The 20,747-nt window shown below is 52.6% G+C and overlaps 1 protein-coding gene across 4 annotated transcripts in view; it reads right to left on the reverse strand.

The window, feature by feature from the left end:
• The window catches only part of PAK4 (p21 (RAC1) activated kinase 4), a 76,232-nt gene that overhangs the window by 41,807 nt on the left and 13,678 nt on the right, over positions 1-20,747 (reverse strand). Inside the window, exon 1 of one of the 4 annotated variants that reach the window (XM_048499311.1) lies at positions 15,698-15,864. The exons of the other annotated variants lie outside the window; for them this stretch is intronic. The gene's annotated coding sequence lies outside the window, so the exon portion shown is untranslated. Of the gene's footprint in view, positions 1-15,697; positions 15,865-20,747 lie in introns of those variants that run through there. 4 annotated transcript variants of the gene reach the window in all.

Genomic DNA, 20,747 nt, shown 5'->3' on the forward strand with positions numbered 1-20,747 from the left:
GTGAGGAGAAGCAATGCGGGATCCTCTCAGCCTTACTTCCCCTTGACCTCCTCCAAAGGCCACTCTGGCTTCTCAGACTTCCCCAGGCATATCGGCTAAAAACACTGCGGACACACAGCATGCACGGCAGGCAGCCTCAACTTGATCTTCAAGGGCTGAGTTTGCATTTCTCATAATCTCTGTGGTATTCAGCTTTCTTCCACACCCTTAAAGTCACCAGAATCATACAGCACTTCAGTAGTTCAAACCCCCTCTGCCCGTCCATCCCCACTGCCCCATTCCAAATCCAGCCAACTGTAGGAAAAGCATCTCTCTTCATTAATCTGAAGCAGGAAGACAAGCTGTTACACAACTGGCCCCAGAGGACAGATGCTAAACTCACTGCCCCTAACATTGGACCAATTTCCATTGGTGAAAGAACACACGGGTATCTGGCTCAGCACAGAGATCTCCATCCATTAGAACTCAGCTGACCCCCAAGCAACTGCGCTCCTGAAGATACAGCAAATTCACCTGAAAAGGATGTACCCTCAGGAAGCAGAATCACCAAAGCAGGTGGTTAGGCAGATAGGAGGCAATCCTCGCAGAAAGAGACCCAGAAATGGGGAGAGGGTTCCTGAGAGAAAGAGAAGAGACGTCTGGAAACTTACAAACACATTCCTCTCCGTGGGACATCATCTTGATCCAGGCTGCATACTATATCGAGATGGGAGGTTCTGAGCACCCATTCATGGCTTTTTGACTCAGCTCAATTACATGGCTGGTAAAATCCCTCCCTTTGCTGGGTGGAAGTTTCTTCAGAGCTGCTCCTCTGAAGTGACTGAAGTGTAGACTGTCCCAAAAGCTCCTTCCAGACCACAAATGCGTGGGCGCACACACACACAAATCCTGCTGCTTAAACTTCACCAGAAACCACCTGCCTTCTGCTTTCCAAATCCAGCACACTCCTTCAACCTCAACATATAAAACCCTCATAATTTTTAATCTCATCTTGGGGAGGGGCCATGGCTCAATGGTAGAGCATCTTTTAGGCATCTTTTAGGTCCTGGTTTAATCCCATACATCTCCAGTTAAAGTGATCCAGCACGAGGTGATACGAAAGACCCTGTTCTGCCTAAGACCCTGGTGAGCAGCTTCTCGTCTAAGACCATACAGACTTCGATGGGCTGATAAACTGACTCAGTAGAAGGCATCTATCTTCATGTAAACTCAGTGAGAGAGCATCTACTCAACATTATTATTATTATTATTATTATTATTATTATTATTATTATTATTATTATTATTATTATTATTATTATTATTTTATTGGGTTTATAGACCACCCTCCCCCGAAGGGCTCAGGTCCACAGAAGGTCCACAGCATTTCCAACCTAACATGCAGAAAGTCCACAGCATTTCCAGCCTAAAATGTATCAGGTCATAAGTGATATATAAAAAAAAGACCTCTTCCTGAAACCCCGAAGAGCAGCTGCCAGTCTGAGCAGACACTTCTGACCTTGATGGGAAAATAGCCTGACTCAGTAGAAGGCAGACAGAGGTGTTCACGTATTTTCTCTGCCTGTGACCCCACCTTATGTAAAGTTACAAAACCCGAGCTCTGGTTTTCACTCTGCTTGGACTGACTACAGGAAATGACATTGCCGGCACCCACAGCCTTCCCCACCCAAGGCCTACATTCCTGATTGTCTCCAAATCAACAAGCGCTCTTTGCTGAATGGGGATGACAAGATCTAAAGCTGGAGCCTTTCTGGGGCTGGTTCCTACCAAAGAAGGCATGGGAAGCCAAGATGCTTATGTCTTTTATTGATTATAAAAACATTTACATCCTGCCTTTTTTAGTGGTTCAAGGAAGCTTACCACAAAGTCACGATGCTTCTGAGCTTCTGCAGAGGACGCAAGACCCTTTTGCTTCAATTTGGGGTCAACTAAAAACATTTGCTAGCATTTTATTGAGAAACCTTGTTAGGTTTTTCTGTTTGTGGTTTACTGGCATATCTTGGTGTTTACCGAGTATCTCATTGTTCTATTGACTGCTGTCAAACTGCTTTGCAAGTAGGAAAGGCTGTTAATAAATGGATGTGCCAAGGTAGGGGAGGGACTAGATTGCAGCTTTCTCCACTCCTAATTCCAAATAATAGTTACCTCTCTGGGCCTTTCAGACACAACCCCACCCACAAACACACTAGCTGTGGAGGAGTCATTCCCAGAATAATGCAGAGGACGGCCCACAAAGATGCGGTTTAGCGTTCAACCCCCGCCCATCAGCCCTCTGCCCCATCTGCACTCATGCCCTCAAGCCTCAGCAAAGCCCCTCAAAGAGGATCACAGGAGAAGGGTCAGCCCTACCTAAGAGGCCTTTGAACTAAAATGTCAAGGCTCAAGCCAAGCACACGCTGCACCCCAAGGAATCGAACCCCAGAAACCCAAGACTGAAGAACCCACTTGTCAATTCTGCGCCAACACATGAAGCTGCCTCACGCTGGGTCAGACTACAGAGTCTCAGGCAGACGCTTTCCACAGCACCTATGACATGACCCTTTCAAGGAAGATGCTGGGGACCTCCTGCACGCCAAGCAGATGAGTCACAGTCAGAGGGACTACAGAAGATAGGAGGAAAAAGAAAGCAGTGCTCCCTGGTCTTTCTTTTGCTGCTGCATCCGTCCCCTCCCTTGGAACCAGGCATCCTCAGGAACACACAGAGAACACACAAGCTGGCCACAGTGCAGGGTAGGCACCCAGGGGAGCTGGCGATTGCCAGCTCTGTGCTCTGGCTGACACCCCCCCCCCAAAAAAAATGCTTCTTTCCCAGGCACCTGCCCCAAAGTCTCTTGCAATGCATCACAACTGAGATCCATTCCATGAGGCAGCATGACCATAATAACCCATGATAGCTACTGAGAAAAGTGGCTTTGGCCTATGACAGTTTCTCCCACAACAGTTTTTCAAGGGTCCCCCCGAAGACACTGGACGTTGGCTGCCTGCCTGGAGTTCACCTGGCAAAGTTATTAGCAACAACTGTGGGTGCTCCAAGGGCACATTTATACACACTCAGCACCTTTTTGGTGTCCCGCAGCCAGAGATGGAGACAGATGGAGACTAGGAAGGGCCTGACAGAGCTCTTTGACCTGCACGCAAGTTCCCTAGCCTACCCTTTCTACAGATAATGTGTACCTCACCTCTGACATTGGCTACAATGGCCATCGGTTGACCAGAGAGGGACAGCAGGAAACTTGTCTTCAGAGCCGCTTCAGGTCACCAGCCAGTGAGAAAGAAGTGTCCTTACAAATCCCACTGGCAATTTCACATTGTTTGCATGAAGACCCGCCACACACGCTAATAAAACAAAGACAGAATTGTTGCTGGAAGGGAAAGAGCCCCATCACCATTCTTGCTTCAGGAGGAACATGTAAAGCACGATGGAAGAAACAAAGACAAGCCTACCACTCTCTGCCCACCCACAAGCATCAGCAAGTGACTTCGCGATCACAAAACTACCTTAGCAGATTGTCAGGATCTGTCAACCTCCCCCTGTGCTCTTGGGTCCAGAAACTGGTTTTTTGAAGGGACAGCATGAAAGCAAGTCTGCAAACAGATTCTCTGTTCCTTGCAGAATACCAAAGTGTTGGAAGGGGTCTGAAAGCTCTCCTCACACACATACAATTTGTAATCCCAGTGGATTCTCAAGAGCTCCTGGGATCTGAACACATTAGCTGTGGCCAAGCACCACAGAGACTAGGCCCAGAATAGTACTCGATCAAAGGCAGGACTCATTAGCAGGCTGTTCACATCCATTCCACAAGATTTCTGTTCTTCACAAGAGACTAGCTCTTGCTTCCCTTTGCTTTTCTTCTTCTCTAACAAGACCCACAAGACAACCAGTGCTCAGAACAGGATACATGCATGAAACACTCCCCACCCACCCACCCAGTCTTCAAAAGCATTTCTAGTAACCTGAAGATTTGTCTATCAGGGTGGGGTTTTTTTAATCATGTGACAAGTTCCAAAACAGTGGTGATGGTGGAGGAGGAGGAGGAGGAGGAGGATTTAGACTCCACCTTTCTCTCCTGTAAGGAGACTCAAGGTGGCTTCCAAGTTCCTTTTCCTTCCCCTGCCCACAACAGACACCTTGTGAGGCAGGTGAGGCTGAGAGAGTTCCGAACAACTGTGACTAGCCCAAGGTCACCCAGCAGGAATGTAGAAGTGCGGAAACACATCTAGTTCACAAGATAACCCTCTGCCACTCAGGTGGAGGAGAGGGGAATCAAACAGCTGGTTCTCCAGATTAAAATCCACCTGCTCTTGACCACTATACCACACTGGCTCTCACTACACTACAGAGGTAGATTACAAATCATTGGGGTGGATGAGTTGTCCCACAATACTTGTTAAAGCAAGGGGGAAAGAACAGAAACGACCCATTGGTTACTCACCGTGAAGGGGTCTTCTGAGGGATGCCGGGAGGCCGTCTTGTTTGGGGGTTTTCACCACTCTCGGTTTAGGAGGCAGGGTCCAACTTTTAGCCACTCCCATCTGCTCCACAACACCCTCATTGCCCCAGTATCTGAGTGCCGGAGCGTATTCTTAAACGAAATAGGTGCCACAGGGCACGAACCAACAACGTGGAACAGCAAGCAAAACCTAGAACTGAACTATTAACATGGGAATGACTGCGATACAGGTAGGCTCTAGAGTGAAGGAACTTGAGCACATTATGGGAGAACAATGAAAAAACAAACAGCAGGGTGGGCCAAGACGGCCTCCCGGCATCCCTCAGAAGACCCCTTCACGGTGAGTAACCAATGGGTCGTTCTAAGGGATGCCGGGAGGCCGTCTTGTTCGGGAATTCCCGAGCAGTATGCCCCTATAGGGTGGGCAGTTTATTCGCCCACAATGTGCTCCAGGATGCGTCTTCCGAAGGATGCCTGCACAGCCTCAATAGAGGACATCCTATAGTGACGCACGAAGGAGGAGGGGGAGGTCCAAGTGGCCGCTCTGCAGATCTCCTCCATGGGTATTTGTTTGAGCAGCGCCGCATTGGCGGCTGTCCCCCGTGTTGAATGGGCGGTGAGCCCCTGAGGGATGGGGAGTCCCTTTGCCTTATGGGCTTCAGTGATGCATGTCCGGATATTGGTGCTTATGGCAGCCTTGGACATGGCCTCTCCCAGTCTGGGGGGAACCACATTTATAAAAAGGACTTCTGATTTTCTGATTTGCTCAGATCGGATCAGGAATGCTTTAAGGGAGACATCTAGATTATGCCATAAACGTTCCCTGGGGTGCCTAGGGTCCGGGCAGAAATTTGGGAGAACGATCTCCTGTCTGAGGTGGAATCTAGAGTCCACTTTTGGTCTGAAGGTGGGGTCCAACCTGAGAACCACCTTGTCTGGGAAAAATTGGCATAAATTTGGATTGGTGGAGAGGGCTTTTATTTCCGAAACCCGCCTGGCGGAGGTGATGGCTACCAGGAAAAGCAGCTTCATTCTTAGCCACCTAAGGTGAATGAATTGTACGGGTTCGAAAGGGGATTTTGAAAGTGCATCTAACACTACATGTAGCCGCCAAGTGGGAAATCGATGCACCACAGGCGGCTGGGAAAGTCTAACCCCCCTCAGGAATTTTTGCACATCTGGATGGACGGTGATGGGAATCCCTTCCACTGGCGGCAGGACTGTGGCTAAGGCTGCTAACTGACGTTTAAGTGTGGTGCATCTGAGGCCGGCCTTGTACCCCTCTTGGAGGAAACTGAGGATGGTGGACAGTCGAGGTTGTTCTGGGTCCAGGCTCTTCCGCCTGCACCATCTCACAAAGGCCTTCCATGACGAATTATAGATTCGTATAGTGGACTTCCTACGTGCTGCTAGCATGGTGTTGACTACCTCACAGGAATAGCCTTTGTCTTTCAACCTGCGCCCCAACAGCCAGGCGGTCAAGCTGTACCGTCCTGGGTCCGGGTGAGTAATGGGGCCCTGCGATAGGAGGTCCTGCACTACCGGCAACCGGAAGGGAGGGGAGACGCTCAGTTCTTGGATGATTGAGAACCATGGCCGGCGGGGCCAATGAGGAGCGACCAGAATCAGAAGCCTTCTTTCCGACTGGACACGGTGCAGGAGTTTTGGGAGAACCCGGAAGGGAGGAAACGCGTAAAGGAGGCCTTCGGGCCATTCCGCCGTTAGTGCGTTGGTTTTCAGGGCCAAGGGGTGATAAAACCTGGATATGAAGGTTGGGACCTGTCGGTTCTCCTGGGATGCGAAGAGGTCCACTGTCGGTATGCCGTATCTGTTGGTGATGGACCGGAAAACTATCGGACTCAAGCTCCACTCCGACTCCCTGATCCTGGATCTGCTGATCCAGTCCGCTTCTACATTTAGCAGACCCTTGATGTGTTCTGCCTTTGTGGAGGCCAGATTGATTTCTGCCCACGTGAGGATCTTGAATGCCTCCCTGTGTAAGGTGGATGACTTGGAGCCGCCCTGGTGATTTAGGTAGCACTTGGCTGAAATGTTGTCTGTGTGTACGATCACATGTTTGCGGTGTAGCTGATTCTTGAAGTGCTTCAGGGCTAGAAAGATTGCCTTTATTTCGAGCACATTGATGGGCAGCGACTGTGACCGGTTTGACCACTGCCCCTGCACGTAGTGAGGGCTCAGCATTGCCCCCCATCCCGATAGGCTGGCGTCTGTGAATAGGTGATGGGGGTCTGTAATGGAGAAGGTCTTGCCCGCTGTAAGGTGATCGCGGCGGAGCCACCATCTCAGGCTGAACCTCACCGCTGGTGATAGGTCTATCGAGCAGTCCTTCCTGAGGATGATTTGTCTGGCAAAGGGTCTGAGGAGGGCTTGCAGGGGCCTGGCGTGGGCCCTGCCCCACTGAATCATGTCCGTGGTGGACAGCAGGAGGCCTAGGAGGCTCGCTAATTGGAGGAGATTGCAATGTCTGCATTTGAGGATCCGAGAGACAGTTTGTTGAATCTTCTTGACCTTGTTCTCGGGTACCGTCAGCATGCAGTTGGTGGTGTTGATCCTGGCACCGAGGTGTTCCATGATATGCGCCGGGTGCGTTGAGCTCTTCTCCTGATTGATGACGAACCTGTGCTCGGTTAGGGTCTGCTGGACCAGTGCGATGTCCTTCAGTGCGGCCTCCCGTGATCTTGAACGGATCAGGATGTCGTCCAAATATGGATATAGATGAACGCCACGGCTGCGGAGGAGAGAGATTGGGGCCACCAGCACCTTCGTGAAGACCCTGGGGGCTGTGGCCAGCCCAAAGGGTAGTGCTGCGAATTGGTAGTGCCGATGGTCTATGGCGAATCGCAGGAATCGCTGATGGGCCCGGTGGATAGGAATGTGAAGATATGCCTCCGCCAGGTCCAGGGAAGTGAGGAAATCCCCACGCTGTATCATCTCCACCGTGGACCTGAGTGATTCCATCCGGAACTTGAATCTTCTGAGGTGGAAGTTGATGTGCTTCAAGTTGAGAATGGACCTGTCCTGACCGTTCTTCTTGGGGACAAGGAAGAAATGGGAATATGTCCCTTTGAAGTGCTGTTCCGGGGGCACTGGCACGACAGCCTTGATGTCCAGGAGGTGTTGTGCTGCTGCCGCTAGCTTGAGGGCTTTGGTTGGATTTGCGCTGGTTGTGGATGGAATGAACCGATCTCTTGGCCACAATTTGAATTCCAAGGAGTAGCCTACGGAGACTATCTCCTTGACCCAGGCGTCTATGTGGCTCCCCTCCCAGTGGGGATTGAAAGCCAGCAGACGTCCTCCGATAGGAAGGTCTGAGTAGTCATGCTTTGTTTCCGCCAGGTTCCTGGCGAAAACCCTTGCCTGACTTGCTCGTTTGGCAAAAGTCCTGTCTTTTACGAAAGGATTGTGCTTGCCATGGTTGTCTTTTTCCGTCCCTGCCAGAACGAAAGGATGGCCTGCAGGAACGAAAGGAGTGTCTGGGTGTAAATTTAGACTTGTCAGCCCGGACGGACCGTGGCATGGTCTTCTTGTTGTCCTTGGTCTCGACTAAGACCCAGTCCAGCTCCGATCCGAACAGGATGCATGCTTCAAAGTCGAAACTGGAGACGACCAGCTTGGAATGGGTGTCAGCTTGCCACGGTTTAAGCCACAAAAGGCGACGTACCACTGAGGCGGTGACCATGGTGCGCGAAGAATTCAAGAAGGTGTCCAGGGTGGCATCAGCTAGGAAGGATGTGGCTAGGAGCACCCTCTCCACCCCCTCCTTGATGCCCTGGTCTTTGGGAGGAATGCGTTCTAAGAGGCGATTTAACCACACTATGGCGGCCCTGGAGACAGTGGCGGCGGGTGCTAGGATCCTGGAGGACATGGCGATGCCCTCATGGACCCTGCGCAGCAGATGGTCCGCCTTTTTATCTAGTGGGTCCTTAATGCACCCTTCCCCATCCCTGTAGACCAGGCCCCCCGACTGCAGGGCTGAGACCGGACCGTCCACTAGGGGGGTTTTTGTGAGAGAAGACAAGTGTGGGGGAATTAAATATGTCTTCTTAAACACCGAGGGGAACCCTTTGTTGGAAGCGGGGACTGCCCATTCCTTCCTGTACTTTTTTTCAAACAGCTCAGGGAGGGGGAAAAAATTTTCATTCTCCTCCTCTTTGTGGAAAATGGAGGCTGACCCTTTGGGGACCCCTTTGATGGCTTTGGCCTTCTTTTCTGAAGGGTCTTCCGCGTCAGCGGAATCATGCAATTCCAAAGCCGCTATAGTTTTGGAGATGAGGAATGGAACGTCCTCCACTTTGAATAGCCTATGGGACTGCTCACTAGGCTCGGCTGGAGGCGCCTCCGTGTCGGAGAAATGGTCAGAGTCCACCAACTCTCCTTCGCTGACAAAGCTGCTGTCGGAGTTGGGGGAAATGTCACGCCAGAGTCTGTCCCTCCTGGACCTACGGGGGGATCTGGACCTATCTCTGGGAACTAAGGAACCCTCTGCAATGTGGGAATGGCCTGCCCATCCGTATCGGCCCACCTCCTCCCTGATGGAGTCTTTCATAATGGAGATGAGCCTGTCGGGGGTGAAATTCGCCCATTGGAGGCCTGGGCGATCCGAGGGCGTGGTGGAGGCCGTCTCCCCCTCTCCCCCTTGCCTGCGCGCCAGCAGCGACGTGCTTGGCGATCCGCCATCTTCCCGTTGGCGCTGGGAAGGGGCGCGCTGCTGCGAGGCGCCAATGAAGAGTGCGCGGGCTCCCGGCTCTGTCCGCTCTTCCGTCCTCCTGCCGCGGGAGCGGCTGCGGTGGCCTGAGCAAGGCTCCGCCGAGGAGGACCGTCGGGCTCCCATTCGCGCGCGCGGGAGTTCCCTCGTCGGGGACCACCGGCCAAGCTCTCGGCTGCGCTGGGTCCCTGTGCTCTCTTCCTCTCTCCCAGCCCGGCGGCCGTACGAGGAGGCTGCTCCGCTCTTCGTTGCTGCCCTCGTGTTCTCGGCAGCTGACCTGCCGAAGAGCTGCCTGGGCGGCGAGAAGGGCGCGGATCGGCTGGTGCCGTCGGCCATAATGGCGAGTTTCCCCTTCTTTTTGGCGGGAACTAGCCCCCCGTCTCAAACACGCACTCCCTTGCACACCAGGACAAGACCGGTGGTGAGGAGAGGTGGGGGGGGGGGGAAGGAGACGGAAGGTGAGGGAAAAACACACAGTCAGATCGATGAAGAATAAGAAAAAAGAAAAATATTTTTTTAAGAGCCTACTGAGGAACCTGCTCTCCCTAGCAAGGCAGGAAGATACTGGGGCAATGAGGGCGTTGTGGAGCAGATGGGAGTGGCTAAAAGTTGGACCCTGCCTCCTAAACCGAGAGTGGTGAAAACCCCCCAACAAGACGGCCTCCCGGCATCCCTTAGAACAGCAGTCATATGGTTGAAAAGTGGAGCAGAAAAACAATGAACACACATAAATAATGGCCACAGAGGGCAGCCTGTCTGTCTGTAGTAGAACAGCTGGATACAAGTCCAGGAGCTCATATCCCAAAAATCTTGTTGGTCTCTTAAGCACAACAGGACTAGAATCCAGCAGTTCTGCTATACTACAGATATCTAGTGGATGGAGGAAATCACAACGGCAAAAGCAAGCTGATGGACAGCACTCACTTGTCTGATCACCAGCTCACACAGAGGAAAATCACTCCTGACCCTCAAAAGCCCTTAGGAACTGTGCGCAACATGGAAGCACCATCACTCTTCCAGCCCCCCAGTGATGCTAGAAATAGCAGGATTATTAATAACGGCACGTTCGGCGCGTGCAGACCGCTCGGCAATCCTGAGGTCAGCCACCCCAGTTATATTTTAGAACGGCACCTCTTCTTTGCCATCAAGGGGAAGGGAGCAGAGTTCAGCTGCAGGGAATCAGATTTGAGTCATTTGGGGGGGGGGGGGACAACCAGCTGTGAGTGCTTTAGACCATGGAGAGAAAGAAGTTGCAGAGTTTCGCTCTCCAAGGCCCCTTCCGCACATGCAGAATAATACACATTCAATCCTTTTTCACAACTGTTTGAAAGTGGATTTTGGTATTCTGCACAGTAAAATCCAGCTTCAAAGTGCACCGAAAGTGGACTGAAAATGAATTATTCTGCATGTGCGGAAGGGCCCCAGGAGTCTGGGGCTTGGGTACAAGATATTCTGTTAGAGGGCAGGGAGCAGCCTCAACTGCAAAAGGACTCCGTGGTTTCCTCCCACCTCTAATTCAAACAGGAAATGAGCCTGAAGCCGTCTCTGTGCTACTGCAGTGCTCATTATGACCCACTGCTGGATTCTGCGGAAGCACATCTGGAAGCACCATGTGGAAGCACATCTGCTCCCCTGGGAAGACATCAGCAGCCAAAGGCACCCGTCTTCCATCACTGAGCGCTTCATGAATGCAGGATAGCCCTGACTTCTCTCGCAAGACGGGCAGTTTGCTCCAAACATGTGGACTCTGCCATTCGCAGGCTAGCGGCCTGGAGGTTCCTAGTTAAAACCTCAAAAGGAAGACAAACACAAAAATGACCAAAACAACAAAAGAAAAAAAAGAGACAGTACACAGTTGGGAAGTCAGACTTCATGACACCACTGGCCAATGTCTCCCCTGTCCAAGAAGCATTGTTTTGAATACTGAGCAAATTCAGATAAAGGTCCAGATTCCCAGCTACTTTGAAACAAGGAACACCAGCAATGTAATCCCCAAAGACATCGTGTAAACCATCGAAGCATTTTGACTCCCGGAATAACTTCTGCAGATACCTGATGAGCAATATTTACTAGGATGCAGAGAAGCCCAAGCTCTCCAAAGCCTCTCAAAACCATCAGCTGATTTTAAGCCCTTTGTGTTTGGACTAGAGTCAATCCCTTTTCCTGAACTCTGCTGGGAAGAAGGCTCAGCTGCCCCAGGTTCCCTTTGCCATCGCCAACAGTCTTCACCTAGGTCAAATCCCCTTTATCACCCTGCCCTATTCAATTAGGCAGCCTTAAACCAATAGTTTTTTGCAGCACTCAGAGAGAGAGAGAGAGAGAGAGAGAGAGAGAGAGAGAGAGAGAGAGAGCGCAACAGACTGACAAAACCAGTTTCCAAAGGATCAGATATAAACTGGTTTGACTGTGCTTGTTAAAAGTTGAGACACTCCATGAGCAAAGCTAACAACAGTCAGTGCAACTGTTTGGGGGAAGGGGAGATACCCTCCACGTAACTTTGCAGAGTGGGTTGTTCACTTGTCCTCTTTACCCAAAAGCTCCCCTCCGTTTTAAGGACATTTGCAGCCTTTTCTGGCTTGGGGGCACCTGTGAGCATCTAGGCCAAGCTTCTGAAGAGTCACTGCTTGCAATGTACAGAGACCCACCTGGGACAACATCTTTGCACCCACATGCATGCAGAAGCATCCAAGGGACATCTTCATGTTATGCTGAGACAACTGAAAGGTTCCCTCCATAGCCTAGGGCAGTGATGGCGAACCTTTTTGAGGCTGAGTGCCCAAACTGCAACCCAAAACCCACTTATTTATTGCAAAGTGCCAACATGGAAATTTAGCCTGAATACTGAGGTTTTAGTTTAGAAAAAACGGTTGGCTCCGAAGCGTGCGTTACTCAGAAGTAAGCTTGGTGGTAGTCATGGCTTTGCTTTGAAGCAACCGAAAAGCTCTTCCAATGGGTGAATCACAACCCTAGGAGGGTTTACTCAGAAGCAAGCCCCATTGCCAGCAACCGAGCTTACTCCCAGGTAAAGGATCGTGCTTTAGTTCTTCGCATGAAAATCAGTGGGGTTTAACAGCGCTTATCACGGTTATCTACACTGCTTCCCCAAAACTAGGTCTTAGGTTTAATGCTAATAATCGAGCCCAGCGGACCAGGCCAGCCTAGATGTGGGGGGGGGGGGCACTCTGTTTGCGAGCGCCCACAAAGAGGGCTCTGAGTGCCACCTCTGGCACCCGTGCCATAGGTTCGCCACCACTACCCTAGGGGGCCAGAAGAGGTTTCAAGTGCTCGGTTGCCCTCAGTAGGGCTGGCACAAGAGTCAAAGGCCTTCCTCGGGGAGCAGTCTTAAGCCTTGTGTTGTTCCCGACAGCCAGGCTAGTCATCTGCCTGTCAGCTCAAGCTATCCAGTGTCATGGGCCACGATTACATCAAATACAGAGCCAGCACAGTCCACTGCTTGGAGCAGGGATCTCAAACTTGTGGCCCAGAGGCCGCTTCCAGACCCCTTAAGGGGGCTTATCAGGCCCGTGCGTCACCTTCTCGCTTGCCAGGCCAAACTGGAAACAGGGAAGGGGGTTGCCTCAGCTGGCTCGTGGGCCTGAGAAGCCCACTCAAAGCAGCTACCTCACCCCAGGCTCACCAGTCCAGGCATCCCCTGCAATGCTTTTCCGGGGCCAGCCAAGGCAGCCCCCCCCTCCCAGCCCCACAAGTCACATTCACAATTTCACATTTGGCCCTTCCAACAAACGAGTGTGGCACCCCTGGCTTAGAGTGTCAGATCAAGACCAGGAAGGCCTGGGGTACAAACCCCCCACTCAGCCATGAAGTTCCTGTGTGAGCTTGGGCCAATCACTCACTCTCAGTGTCATCTACCTTACATGACAAAATGCAGGAAGAGAACAGGCCGTTCTGCTCAGTCCCTTGAGCCCTGGCACGCTTTGCCCCTCCTCCTTCCTCAAGGCCACCCAGCGAGCCCCGATCAGAACAACACAGGGAAGTGCCAGCTGCCCCCAAACAGCAGCAGCGAGGGGCACAGCCCCAGAGCCCAGGTGACTGGCCCAGTCAGCCCCAACCTCGCTGGGGAGACTTGCTGCTCTCTTCCACCCGCTGCTCTTCTCCTCCAGTGCGGTGCCCAAACGCAGACCTGCCAACAGAGGAGGCTTGTGCCACAATACACCAACCAGTCCCACATTCTGCATGGCCATTACCAAGCCAGGGTAAGTGGCTTGTGAGCCCAAAGGGCCTTTCTAGCACCCCACCGTCAGGCCAACAGACTGAAAGAAAATTGGAGCAGAAGCCTCTTCCAAGTTCAGCGGCCTTTACACTTCACTGTGCTGAAGGCAAAAAGGAGAGAGAAAGGAGGACTGGCTCAGTCCTCGGCAGACAGGGAAAGTGAGCCGAAAGCAAAAGGAACAGCTACGCAGCAACCACCACAAACGTCAGCTTGGACACCCAGAAAACTGCACCATGGAATCCCCACAGATGGAAAAGTGGGCCTTGGTCCTGCTAAGCCCTCCCCCACAGCGGTGCCTCGACAGATCCACTCCCCACCTGCCTTCCACCCGTGTCACAAACAGGCAGCGAGTACCAGAAAAAAGCCCGAGTCCAGTGGCACCTTTAAGAGCAACTAAATTGTATTCTTGGTATAAGTGTCCGTGGGCATGAACACTTGTTCAGCAACTACGTTGGTTTATTTACAGGTTGTTCCCTTGTGTTTGAAAGGCTACCTGCAAACGTCAGAAGGATACGAAACTGGCAGTCTTTAAGCAGTGGCTACACAAACACTGGTCAGGAATACTCCAGGCCAGGGGTGGCCAACCTATGGCACTCCAGATGTTCATGGACTGCAATTCCCATCAGCCCCTGCCAGCATGGCCAATTGGAGTGCCATAGGTTGGACACCCCTGCCTACATTGAGCAGTGGGTTGGACGAGAGGGCTTGTCTGGCCCCTTCCAACTCTATGATTCTGTGACTCTAACTCATCGTCAGGTTTAGGTATTCTAAAAAAAGATTAAAACTTAAGCTGTATTACATTCCTTGGCTGGGACTGATCCAAAGCAAAGCAAAGAAGCAAATTGGTTTAAGGACTCTGATCATCTGTTTTTGCAGCCATGTTCCATCTCTGCCGTTTACTTTGCAGTAGCGTTTATCATGCTCTGACCTGGACAGCCCAGGCCAGCCTGATCTCTTCAGACCTCTGGAGTTAAGTGTGGCTGGTACTTGGATAGGATGTCCAGGGTCCCTTGCTATGCAGAGGCAGACAATGGCAAACCACTTCTATTCATCTGCCCCGACCTAAATGGCCCATGCTGACATCATCTGGTCAGATCTCAGACGCTACGCAGGGCTGGCCTGGGCGTAATGGGAATGGGAGACCACCTCTGAATGTCTCTTTTCTTGAAAACTCTACGGAGTTCCCATCCGCTAGTTGCAACTGATTCTCTCTTTTCAGGGGCTCTAACTTAGGTGGAGTGTTAAGATCTCAGCTTTCAAAAAGGCTCACTTGCAGAAGAAAATTAAGCTATTACTGACTGAGGTTTCATAACATTTACAAGAAATGTTTTGCAAAGCACCAACTATCAAGCTCACACAGACCCTGTTTATGAAAGTTCAGGCTCCGCTGAATTAATATCTCCAAGACTCACTCTCTGCCACACACTTCTGGTCTCCCTGCCACTGCTCTTCATGAAGCATTTGCGAGACTTCTGGCCCTCAAGAAAATGGAAGAGGAGTCTGTAGGAGGAGGACTGCACCAGGGGGCGGGACCTTTTGCCCCATTCTCAAACCTCTACACACTTCCGGCATCAACCCCCCCCCCCCCAAAAAAAAATCTGGGTCCCTTTGTGTTTCTCTCTACAGCTGCCTCCCAGGAAAAAAAACTGATTCCAAGTCTTTCATGACACACTCTATTTTGCACCACTGCAAGACTGAATAAATTGTGTGTGTGTGCGCGTGCATGCACTCCATACACAACATCAAGAAGGAGGATTTACTTACACCTGCAAATCCTTTCCATGCCGTCTCCCAAGCCCCACGTTTCCACAATTCTTAGAGAATCTCTCCGCTGCCCAAACACTCGGGGCCAGCCCTAGAGCCACAATCAAGAGTGCAAGAGAAAGCCTCAGCAGCAACTTGAAAACCTCCTTTTGGGGCAGCTATTCTAGAGGTGGGCAGATAACTCCATGGCAGGATGTCACAGGCTCCCACTTCAGAGCATCTGAAAAGACTCCAGGAAGAAGGAGATGCGGCCCACCACCAATTTACCACCCCCTCCCCATGCCTCATAAAACTGAAGGCTGCCTTTCAAACTGAGCCACACCACTTCACCAATGGAAGTCAATATGCTGCGGGAGTGCCAGTCTGAAATGCAGTAGGAGTCGGGGGCAAAGGGGTGGGGGTTGGGGAGAGAGAGTGGAGCCTGGCCCAGCCTCTCCCAACACAAGGACAGAGAATCCACCCTTCCTGAAAGGGCTCTGGATCAGCTGGGCTGGGGCAGAGCAAGCGAACAACCAAGGAACTTACCTCTGCCATTGCTGCACTTCCCAAGAAGTCCCAAGGTGTTGGGGAGAAAGAAGCCACAAAGCAACCAACAAAGGAGGGAGAAAACACCCACACCCCTGAAGCAAGTGAGGTCCTCTACGCTCAGTTCAGCAGAAAGTGAGAGAGTCCAGTCCACTGCCTCAGCTGGTGACCGACAGGCACCCTCCTAGCTCACGCACAATCCCTCTGCTACTCCACAAGTCTCCTGACGTTGCAAGCCCAGAAGCCCCGCCTTCTCCACCCCCTCCCTGAAAGGAGGAAAGGCAGGGAGGCTGCTCCCGCTGGCGGAGTGACTCAGAGGAGGAAAAGGAAGGCTGGGTCCAGGGCCTCTTCCCAGGCGTTTTTGCAACTCCCCGTGAGCAAAATGGGCAGGGTTTCGTCATACAGAAGAGACGCCCCAGCCCAGGAGGTGCCCAGGCTGCATTTCGGCCTCCGCCACCCACAAACTCCTGGAACACTGCACACTCTCTCAGTCCCCCCCACCGCACCAAATTTGGTAGAATTATTGCAGGTACTATACTGACCTGGAAAGTCCCCTTAACTTGCAGCTAACTTATGGCAACCCATGGGGGGTGAGGGTGTTGTGTTTATTTTTATCTATTTACATCAGGGATGTTTAACTCTGGCACTTCAGTTGTTCATGGACTACAATTCCCATCAACCCCTGCAGCCATCTGAAGTGCCAGAATTGGACACCCCTGATTTACGTAATTTATAATCTACCTTTCTCACAGGAACTCAAAGCAGAATAGACATAGTAAAATGGGCAACATGGAACATTCTGTACTATGGAACCCAAATCCCTGCACAGAGGAGACCTCTTAAATAGTTTGGTTTTGCACAGTTTACAGAAAGCAAGAAGAATCAGGGTGGGAGCCACAACAAAGAAAGCACACGTCCTGCAGACAAGTGAAGTTGGCCTGGCAGGATATGGGGCAAGAGGCGGTCGTGCAGATAAAAGGGGCCAAGGCCATGGAGGCAATGCCTCACATTCAGCCCCGTAACATGCACTTAGCAGCCAAGCCGCAAGATTCTGTACTTACTGGATATTCTGAGTTGATTTTGAGGGAAGACCAATGTACACTGCATTACAGCAGTCTGTCAGACCTGCAGGTCTGGAAATAACAAAGACTGTTGGATCGTTCCAAAGCTGTTTATTCCAGTGATGCGTAAGGTACACAAGAAAAGAGAGATCTGAGCCTCAGCTCAGATCTGCCACCCCTATATCTCTTGGTCCCCCTTCCACCCCACGCCAGATGGCTCTCCCCATTTTACACTTCAAAGTGAAACCAGTCCTGGGAACAGATCACACTTCCCTGGCGATAAGATCTTGTGTCCGGGGAACCCTGTGAAGAGAGGAAGAAGGGAGGCGCGAGCAACTTGAAGTCAAACCCCCCCATGTCAGCCCCCCTGGTCCTGCTGACAGGATTCATCCTGACACAGTCTAGCCTCAATGATTCTGTGGTGTGGTTCCAGGAGGCCAGGTCAGCTGTATCAGGGTAAGGGGGCCATCTTATGAGCCAGGCATATGATTTCTCAAGGCAAGAGATGAACAGAAGTGGTTTGCCACTGACTGCCTCAGCGTAGCAACCCTGGGCTTCCTTGGTGGTAATCAGGGCTGACCCTGAAGATCAGATGGGATCAGCCTAGCCTGGGGCCATTCAGGTTAGGGTAATACTTTACAGGACTGTTGTAAGGATTCCATGATCATCTAGGTCAGGGGTCGGGAACCTGCGGCTCGCGAGCCGCATGCGGCTCTTCCGCCGCTGTTCTGCGGCTCCATGAGCGGAGCCGCCGGCCCCCTCTTCGCCCGCCCTGCAGGAAGCAGGGCGGGCACATCTGTAGCCCGCGGCCGGCGAGGCCGCGACACGGGCTTTGGCTCCCGCCCGCCCCGCTGCTTGCGGGGTGGGCGCTCTCCCGGCGGCCGGGCAGGCCGAGCCGCCGGGCCACTCTTCGCCCGCCCTGCAGGAAGCAGGGCGGGCACATCAGTGGCGAAGCTCCCACGAGTTTAGAGGCTGCAACGCCCCTTTCTCCCTCTCAGGAAGTCCCTCTGGGAGAGAAAGGGGCGCTGAAGCCTCTAAGCTCCGCGCTATGGGCTTGCTTTTTTTTAAACGGAGAAAGGTCCCTTTCTCAGCTTAAAAAAAAGAGCAAGCCCATAGCGCCGGGTTTAGAGGCTGCAACGCCCCTTTCTCCCTCTCAGGAAGTCCCTCTGGGAGAGAAAGGGGCGCTGAAGCCTCTAAGCTCGGCACTCTCCTGCCACAGGAGCCGGGAGCGCCAAGGACCCCCTCTGCCCCACAGAGAAGAAGGCTCAGCTCCCTGCTCCATGGGGCAGAGAGGGGAATGGCGGTGGTGGCCTGTTCGGTGCCACTTGCTCTCCTGCTGTGGGAGCTCCTGCCCCAGCAGGGAAAACTGCCCCACTCCATGGGGCAGAGGGGGGATGGCAGCCTCCACATTTTTTCACACACACCCCCATCCCTGTGCCACGGCCACCCCAAAGCACCATCGTAACTGCTGGATTAGGTAAGTGGTGGCCAGCGGAACTCCGGAGGCTCGGCTCGGCGCAGCTTTGCCCAGCTACACCTCTGCGGGCACATCTCTAGCGCGCGGGGGGAGGGAGGGAGGGCGAGCGAGCAAGTCGGCGGGGGAGCGGACGGGGGGGGGCAAGCGAGTGGGTGGGTGGGTGGTGAGCCAAATTTGGTGGTGAGCCAAATGGCTCTTTGAGGGGAAAAGGTTCCCGACCCCTGATCTAGGTGAAGCAGTTTCACTACTTCAAAAATGAAGAGGGGCTGTGGCTCAGTGCTGCACATGCAGAAGGTCCTACAGGGTTGCCAACTCCAGGCTGGAAAATATTCTGGTGACTTGAGGGTGGAGACTGGGGACAGTGGGGCTTGGGGAGGGTGTGTACCTCAGCCACAGGTGTCAAACTCACAGCCCTCCAGATGTTATGGACTACAGTTCCCATCATCCTCTGACAGCATGATGCTGGAAGGGGATGATGGGAACTGCAGTCCATAACATATGGAGGGCCACGAGTTTGACATGCTCCAAAGCAGCCACTGCTCCAAGGGAACTGGTCTTTGCAGTCTGGAGATGAGTTGTAAATCCAGGAGACCTCCAGGCCCCACCCGGAGGCTGGTAGCTCTATGCTTGGGTTTAGCACACAGGGAAGAGGGGGTTGGGGTTGGGCAAGGCCTTCTCTGCCCTGGAGAGTCTTTGCCAGCCAAGAGACAGCATTGAGTTAGGTGGACCAGTAACTTGATGCTTTATGTGGAAAAGTCATGCTGTGAGGCATTTGTGGACTACTTCATGCACAAGGTCTTGACCCTCTGCCAATCCCTTCCCGCTACAATTGATACAGTGAGTGAACTAGAGGCCCCTTGGCCATCTTTGGGTCCTTGTCTGGACCATTTCAGCCTACTTGAACCAACGGGTGTGGACAGGACGCTGGATGCTGTATGACCTACCACTTGTTCTTTTGACCCGTGCCCTTCCTGGTTGGTGAAAGCTGGCAGGGAGGAGCTATGGAGCCACCTGTTGGAGATAGTCAACAGCTCCCTTGAGAAAGTTTTCCCAGGTCGGCTTAAAGAGGCAGTGGTCCACCCGCTCCTGAAAAGACCGTCGTTAGATCCTAGGGATCCAGTCAATTATCGCCCAGTTTTGAACCTCCTGTTTCTGGGTAAGGTAATTGAGCGAGCAGTGGCGGATCAGCTCCAGCAGTTCCTGGATGATGCAAACGTATTGGATCCCTTCCAGTCCGGCTTCCGCGCTGGCCATGGGACCAAGATGGTGTTGGTCGCCGTTGTGGACAAATTTCACTTGGACAGAGGCGGTTCGGCATTATTGGTGTTATTAGACCTCACCGCAGCGTTCGATGTTGTAGATCATGACCTTTTGGTCCACCGCCTCGCTGGTGTTGGGGTTAGGGGGTCAGCCCTGTGTTGGCTGGCCTCATTTCTCCAAGACCGGGGACTGCAGGTGGCGTCGGGGGAGAGAACTTCAGGCGACATCCCATAGTCTGTGGGGTGCCGTAGGGAGCGATCCTCTCCCTGATGCTTTTTAACATCTACATGCACCCCCTGGCAAGTTTGGTCCGGAGTTTCGGACTGCAGTGTCATCAATATGCGGATGACACGCAGCTCGTGTTTATGGTGGAGGGCAGCCCGTCTTTGGCTCCTGAGGATCTCCAGTGTTGTTTGGACACTGTTGCTGGTTGGTTGAGTGCGAGTCGGCTGAAATTAAATCCTACAAAGACGGAAGTCCTGTGGCTGGGTCAGGAAGAGTGTCCTATGTCCTTTGGCCTGCCTATGCTGCATGGTGAGGCTTTACAGCTGGCCTCATCCGCCAAAAGCGTGGGGGTGATTCTGGACCCAGTACTATCAATGGAGGCCCAGGTCACCCGAACGGCTCAGTCAGCTTTTTTCCATCTGCGGCAGGTACGGCTATTGGCCCCATACCTCTCCCGTCCTGATCTAGCCACTGAGATTCATGCAACGGTCATCTCTAGGTTAGACTACTGTAACTCACTCTACGCGGGCTTGCCTTTAGCCTTGATCCGGAAATTGAAACTCGTATAGAACGCGGCAGCCAGGCTTCTTATGGGAGCATCGAGCAGGGACCGGATTACTCCGGTCCTATACCTGCTGCACTGACTGCCGATCAAGTTCCAGGTCATGTTTAAAGTGTTGGTCTTGACCTTCAAAGCCATTCACGGCCTTGGACCTGCATACCTATGAGACCGCCTCTCCCCATATCGCCCCGCTAGGCCTCTCCGTTCATCAGAGGAGGACCTTCTGGTGATCCCTGGCCCTAAAGCTATCAGGCTGGCCTCTACAAGGGCCAGGGCTTTTAAAGCCCTGGCCCCTACCTGGTGGTACAGGCTTCCAAGGGAGATCAGGGCCCTGCGGGACCTGCAGAGTTTCCGCAGGGCCTGTAAGACGGACCTGTTCCGCCAGGCATTTGGCCAGCCTGGTTAAATACATCGCTGCCATTTCATCTGGCCTCCTTTGGGCATAAAGGTAGGGAGGAGGGGAGG

Source organism: Sphaerodactylus townsendi, linkage group LG06 (assembly GCF_021028975.2).
Source record: "Sphaerodactylus townsendi isolate TG3544 linkage group LG06, MPM_Stown_v2.3, whole genome shotgun sequence".
NCBI lineage: Eukaryota > Metazoa > Chordata > Lepidosauria > Squamata > Sphaerodactylidae > Sphaerodactylus > Sphaerodactylus townsendi.